Source organism: Octopus bimaculoides, chromosome 4, assembly GCF_046866305.1.
Source record: "Octopus bimaculoides isolate indiv1 chromosome 4, ASM4686630v1, whole genome shotgun sequence".
In the NCBI taxonomy this organism is placed as follows: Eukaryota; Metazoa; Mollusca; class Cephalopoda; order Octopoda; family Octopodidae; genus Octopus; species Octopus bimaculoides.
Window position 1 is genome coordinate 99099164 of NC_142931.1, and position 7500 is coordinate 99106663.

The window sequence follows — 7500 nt, forward strand, 5'->3', positions numbered from 1 at the left end:
CATTTATTCACCCTAACTTAAATTCCGTAGAAATTCGTACTTACATTTTGATTTTGGGGAGGGGCTTCACGAATTCATCTTCCGTCCACATCCTCCAGCTTCCCTCCCCATTATCTCTGTGCTTATGTCCTTTATATCTTCTTTATATCTTTGTGTCAGTTCATTGAACAAACTCGCCTCCATCCTGGCCATCCGAATGTGATGTGGCGGATCTTGGCTCGCTTTGTACACGTGTGCTTATGGTGTGCACGTATAATTCTTAACAAAGCTTCGTTGCTGTCTTTAAATGATACAACTTTGTATTGTACTTTGGGGTGGGGTTTGGAGATGGGTTTTAACAGTGGATGGTATGGGAAGTTTTCCTTGTATATCTGCGGTTGCTTTAGGTATTTTTGTATGGGGAGGGGAGTCTGGGACTGAGGCCATTTTTTTCTTCCGTCGCTTCTTCTGTTGTTTGGTGTTTCTTGCCTTGTTGGTTCGCTTTCCTTGGGCACTTCTGTTTGTTTGTTTTTTTTCTGTGATTTTAGATTTTTGTTGAAGAGCGGCATCGCTCTTTGTCTCTTTACATTTCGCTGTTCGTTCAGCCCCTCCCCTGTGAACACCCTATCGGGAAGTCCTTCAAGGTTTCCGGAGCTGGTTTGAACCACCATTTCAAATGACTGGCCTTTCCAATTTTCTGCCTCGTTTTTCTGCATTTATAGTACTGACATTTTTTCTTCCATGTCGTATGTTACAGCTGCTGCAAACCACAACACGTCCAAACCTCCTCCACTTTAATTTTCGCCGTTCTCATGCTTAGATAAGTTGCCAGGAGAATCATTTCGTCGTTTCTCAGTGTTAACGTCGACAGTTCTTTTGCTGTACTCTTGTCAGTGAATTGTATCTCCACTGTAGCGCTTCTTATACCGCATCCGACGTTTTTTTAAATTTTATTCCAGATATTTTTGACAGACATTGTTCGTATAGTCTTTCCTTAAGACTATACGTCTTATAGACCACAGCCTTGGCGGCTATATTCTGTAGTATATCTTGGGGAGGAAGCAGCTTCGTATCATTCCCTGTTTTCTTAATCATATTCCGATATTTAAATAATTCTGCTATAGACACGTTCAAATTCACTATTTTGCCGCCAACAGCAGCTGAAAAACTGGGTCTTTCCTCTTGAACCTGTTTTGCACTTTCCTTTTCGCTCTCTTTGGACTTTTTCATCTCTGGGTAGTCCAAAATTGATTCTAAGTCAAATTCCATATTAAATGCAAAAATTCCCTTAACAGGACGCACAAATATTCAAAAAATATTTTTAAAAATTGACAAAAAATATTTTTGCCAAAAAATTCTTTCACAAAAAATAATTTTTAAACAGAATAAGTTTTACCCCGCAAAAGAGTAAAATTCAAAGTTCGTAGTTCCCCAACAATAACAGAATCTTCTGCCCCACAGGGCGAAAATAACTGTGAACGAAACAACCGACGTTCAAATTTCACAGGTGCAACAACAATTCAACGGAATAACATTAAAACACAAAAAACAGTAGAAGTTTCACATTAGAAGTACAACAAAACGAACTCACGAAGGTAGCAGCCGAAAAAATCCAACAATCACGAACTCGTGGTGAAAGCTCACTCCACTCGCAAAATGCTGTATGCTTTTTCCAGCACGAACCATCGCTGATCTCAAAAAAGGAGAAATAAGCTATATCGCCGAGTAAGATGTAAACAGTAGCTATTCGGAGTGGGGTGAGTTTTCATTATTAGTTGGTGGGTACGTTGAGGACGGTAACCACCCACAAACCCGAGTCCGTGTGTATCACGTAAGGCTAGGGATGGGTACGATGACCTCCCCTCGCAAATATTAATCGAACGCAGAATGTGTGTCGTTAGCCAGCTGGAAGAGATGTATTCCTGGGGCTATAAACGTCAGCAGCACAGCCCCGTATAAGACGCCACACTTGGCTGGCAATTATATTTATATATATATATATATATATATATATATATATATATATATATATATATATATATATATATATATATATATATGTATATATATATATATATATATTGACATTTAACATATGTATGCACATATACATACATACATTTATATGTGAATATATATATGTATACACACACACACACACACATATATATATAACGTATGAGAGAAAGAGAGAGAAAATCGAATTCACGATATTCTTTATTAACGGTTCGAAACAATAGTGGTGATTAATGACTTTTCTCGTGAATTCCATTTTCTTTCTCTTCCTTTCATATGTTATAAGCTTTAGAGCCTGAAAGAATTCTCGAAGTGAATGCAGTGGTATTTAAATCCACACAGTTGATGACATCATGAAGACAATTACAGTGAACGAACTTTAAACGGCAAATTACAAGGTGTATACCCACATTTGAAATCATTATCATCATCATCATCATTATTATTATTATTATTATTATTATTATTATTATTATTATTATTATTATTATTATTATCATTATTATTATTATTATTATTATTATTATTATCATTATTATTATTATTATTATTATTATTATTATTATTATTATTATTATTATTATTATTATATAGGCTCAGGAGTGGCTGTGTGGTAAGTTGCTTGCTTACCAACCGCATGGTTGCGAGTTCAATCCCACTGCATGGCACCTTGTGTAAGTGTCTTCTACTATAGCCTCGGGCCTACCAGAGCCTTCGGAGCGGATTTGGTAGACAGAAACTAAAGAAGCCCGTCGTATATGTATGTTTGTGTGTCTGTGTTTGTCCCACCACCATTGCTTGACAACCGGTGTTGGTGAGTTTACTTCCTCCTATTTTAGCGGTTCGGCAAAAGATCCGACAGAATCAGTACTAAGCTTCCAAAAATCAAATCCTGAGGTCGATTTCTTCGACTAAAGGTGGTGCTCTAGCATGGCCGCAATCAAATAACTGAGACAAGTGAAAGAGTAAAAGCGTAAAAATATAAACTTCAGTTCAGTTCAAATACGTTTGTGACGTATTAGGCCTGTAGAAAGGCAACTTCGCTCCAGTCTGATATTGGGGAAAATTCTTGCTTGAGGCGAAAGGTATTCAAGAACTCCAAAGTCGGTTCAGAGCGCCCGCCTTTGAACTCCATGTTCTTTTGCTCTCTACATTACCAGCTACATACAGGCCTTCACACATACTTACACACACACACACACACACACACACATACACACACACGCACACACACACATAACAATTACGAAACATTATTCTACGTTTAGACATATCAATAAACGCAACAATACTGGGCTTAGTAAATTAAGTTGGTCTCTAAAAGAACATAATAAACAATTTGATTTGGAATGGAACATTCTATATAGGTCATTTCCTTATGATAAAGGTAAATCTTTTTGTTCGCTCTGTAACGATGAACTGTATTTCATCCTGTTCTCAGAGAATCCTCTTGTAAACACGTTTAAAGAACGGGTTTATCGTTGCAAACATTGGCAAAAACATATCTTTAGTTCCTATAAGTAACTTCTACCAGTCTATAAAATTCAACCTTTAACTAACTATCTTCTTACATTTCACTTCTACTAAATATATCTATTTCCACGCCTTTAATATTTATTCTTATTCACCTATCGCATTATATTTCTCCACTTTTAGTTTTCTGCTAATTTCTTTTTCCCTCCTACTTCTCTTTCTATAAAATACCTTTGATGTTATATCTGTTAACGGTTTTTTTTAATAACTTACCAGCGTTCCCTTCCTCATATATGCAGTAATCACATTCAGTTGGAATGTCTTATTCATGCGTTTTGTTTTCTGATAAGAAGATTGCATTGTTTTACATCATTGTATTCCTTCTGGAATAGTACCAATGTTTCCTTCGAAACGTATGTCGGAAGTATACAGATTTGAATAACACCTGCGTCTAACTCCATTTATTTACTTATCTATGCGATACAAAAACATTTCACCAAAATCTGCAATTTCTACCTTTGTAAGTAGGCTGTTACATCTTTGGTACTTATGTGAATTTTTGCTACCCTGGTAACTATTTATTTATTCTTTCCGTGTTAATTGTAAACATTGAAAAAAATGCACATACATTTAAATATATATATATATATATATATATATATATATATATATATATATATATATATGTCTGTGTGTGTGTGTGTGTGTGTGTGTGTGTGTGTGTGTGTGTGTGTGTGTCTTTGTTTGTTATTTAGGCAGTGTGTTATATATCCCAGTGCTCCAATAATCTCAGGTATAAACCTGAACTTGTAATCTGGATAGAGTAGCTTTAGACTCCCTAATAATTCTATGTATATATATGTATGTATGTATGTATGTATGTATGTACCTACGTATGTACGTATGTGTGTATATATATGTGTGTGTATGCATGAATGTATGTAAGTATCTATATATACAGATATCTCAAAAGTAAATTACCACCATCAGTTTTGAAAAACATGCTCCTACAAATAAACTGTACGAGTGCATGTAAGCGTGCGCGTGTGTGCATGCGTGTGTGTGTTCGTGTGTGTGCGTGCTTGCGTGTATGTGTATGTGTGTGTACGCGTGTGTGTGTGTGCGTGTGCTTGTCCTCCACAACCACTTAATAAATTTGACTTAGTATTAAGTATACATGCCTTATGCAGAGATTTCATGATGTATCTCGTTGGACATTATACTAATGAATAGTGTCAGATAGAAATGAATCATATAAAGAGTACTGCCTATTTATTCTTTTAAATATATTTGTGTATATCATGTCGTATCTTGATACTATGAAGGCTGATTTGATTGGCTGCTCGTATCAGGAATCCTAGTTTGTTAAGTTAAGTATCTAATATGGATGGTCGAAGACACCTTGGGTTAGTGGTTAGTACGACTATCCGGCTTACAGGGAACACGTGGCTCGGTTCTAGTAGATGATATTACACCTCCTCAGTCTTCATACAGACACAAACACACACACACACACACACACACACACACACACACACACACACACACACACACACACACACACACACACACACACACACACACAAGTTCATAGTTATGAACGTATACTATATATAAAATTTCTTGGATAGATAGTTAAAAACACCCATATAAAGTTTCTGGATAGACAGTAAAAAACATCCAGAGGAGTTGAATTATATTTAAGAGAGGAAAGTTTTAGTTAATAATCTCAGTGCATGTGATAATGAAAGACTGAAACTTGGTTCAGTATGTTGATACGAATAAGAAAAATGTAATAATTATTTAGGTAAGACTAGGAGCAAACTTATTGAAATAATTTATTCATCTCTCTCTGGGTAGACATTTAGTCTAAACGATGAAAGATTATCTACAAATTAATTGAAGTTGGTATAGAGATTAAACCCAGAGCCTATGATAGAAATCATGTAGTCGATATAAAAATTGTCTGGAAGAAAATATATCTCAGGTTTCAGTATCAGAAGATGATGTCACACGCAATTAAAGTCTGTATGAAAGCGTCATGTAAGAAAAGTATAAGAGGAAGCCAAATCTTTTTGAACAGGGATAATACGACTTCGACGTACATGTGGAAAGACACGTGAATCTAAATTAAATTATTTTCTTTGGATTGGGTGCGTGCATTTAATGTTCAGAAACAGTTACAAAAGTATTTTCCCAAGAATTGTGCGAAAGCTTGAATGGAGTCATTTGGATTTTTGGTATCAATGTATATAGTGTATACTTCAACAAGTTTTTTTTACATTGCTTTTAGTATTTGTGAACACATGACCTAACATGTGACATTAACATATTCATCGACGCAGGCGTGGCAGTGTAGTAAGAAGCTTGCTTCCCAAACACATGATTGCGGGTTCATTCCTACTGCATGGCACCTTGGGCAACTGTTTTCTGCTATAATCACGGGCCGACTAAAGCCTTGTGAGTGGATGTGGTCGACGGAAACTGAAAGAAGCCCGTCGTATGTATTTTTATGTATGTATGTATGTGTGTTTGATTTTGTCCTTCCCTTCAACCGCTTGACAGTTGGTATTGGTATGCTTTAAAAAAAGTACTTGGATCAATACATTCGACTATAAATTCTTCATGGCGCTGCCCCAGCATGGCTGCAGTCTAATGACTGAAGCAAGTAAAAGATAAAAGAAAGATTATTGAATCAATCTATAAAATGGCAAGGAAAAAGGATCCACCTATTTCTGAACAGTTTATTTTGCAGGCAAAATTTGTGATTATAAAATAGTTAAACCAAATGAGATTCAATTTAAACAATTTACTTAGAGCTATATAGGGAGCTCTTGAAAGACGTTTCTCAAACATGTCCTTGTTTTACAAGACAACCATCACCAATCTCCAAGGTACTGAGAAAAGAAACATCAACAACTGACCATCATGCTGCACAAATTGTTATTAGTAATAGTAGCTATTTCATGTGTGAACAGCTGTAAGTAAATTATTTTGCCATACATTGTCTAGTTCGCGTCGTGTTTTTACTAAGTTATTTACTTAAGTTTACCAAGAATTGATTCTTACAGTTCACCTCTACCTAAATGTCTCGCGCGCGCGTGCGTGGGTATTTCTGCGTGCAAATTTGTCTGCGTTTCCCTCTCTCTGTATCTCTTTATACACACATACACACAAACACAGACACATACACACACACACACACACACACACACACAAACACACACACAAACACACACACACACACACACACACACACACACACACACACACACACAGTTTGCTACCCACCGTAATTTAAAGATATAAAAATGCTACATCAAACATATACATGTATATTCAACCAAACGTATTCTTTTTATGTTTTTTCCTTCTATCTCTATTTTCCTATTTTCTCCTCTTCCTCTCTCTAGTTGAAATTTTTGCCTCTTCTTCTCTCACGCCATCTTCCTTCATTTTTATATATACATATTATATATTTATTTATCTTACCTTTTATTATTTTTAGCTTTTGTGGATCACATTTGCCCTTAATTTTTACTATCCCATTAATTTTTAAAATTTTTATTCAACTCATTTCAATTTTCCATTATTTTTAAATATGTTGTGACCTTGCATCGCCCTGCCTGAGATTTGAAACCAAATCCACCTGATTGTTGCTTGTAAAAACGAGGGGGAAACCCTCTCCGCATCAAATGATTGATGAGGAAACACTCGACGCCCTAGGACCTGTGCTGATCAAGGAGAGGACAGTGCTTTGTTTAGAAGCAACACTCTTTTTTGTGTCAGTAGACCAAGGAGCAACACGCTCTTCTGCGTCACTCATGACCAAGAGCTGCACTTTCCCTTCGTCCTTAGCTCGACGTACGAAGAGAATCTTTCTTCTTTTCTAGTCAGCACCATACATTCTTTACTCTTTCACTCTCTTCTGACAGCAACCTCTACACTATCAACTACTAACCAGCGAGCCAACCGTGTTGCCACTATCACTTGAATTGCTGCGGTGTCTTTAACTACCTGTCGGGCAAACGA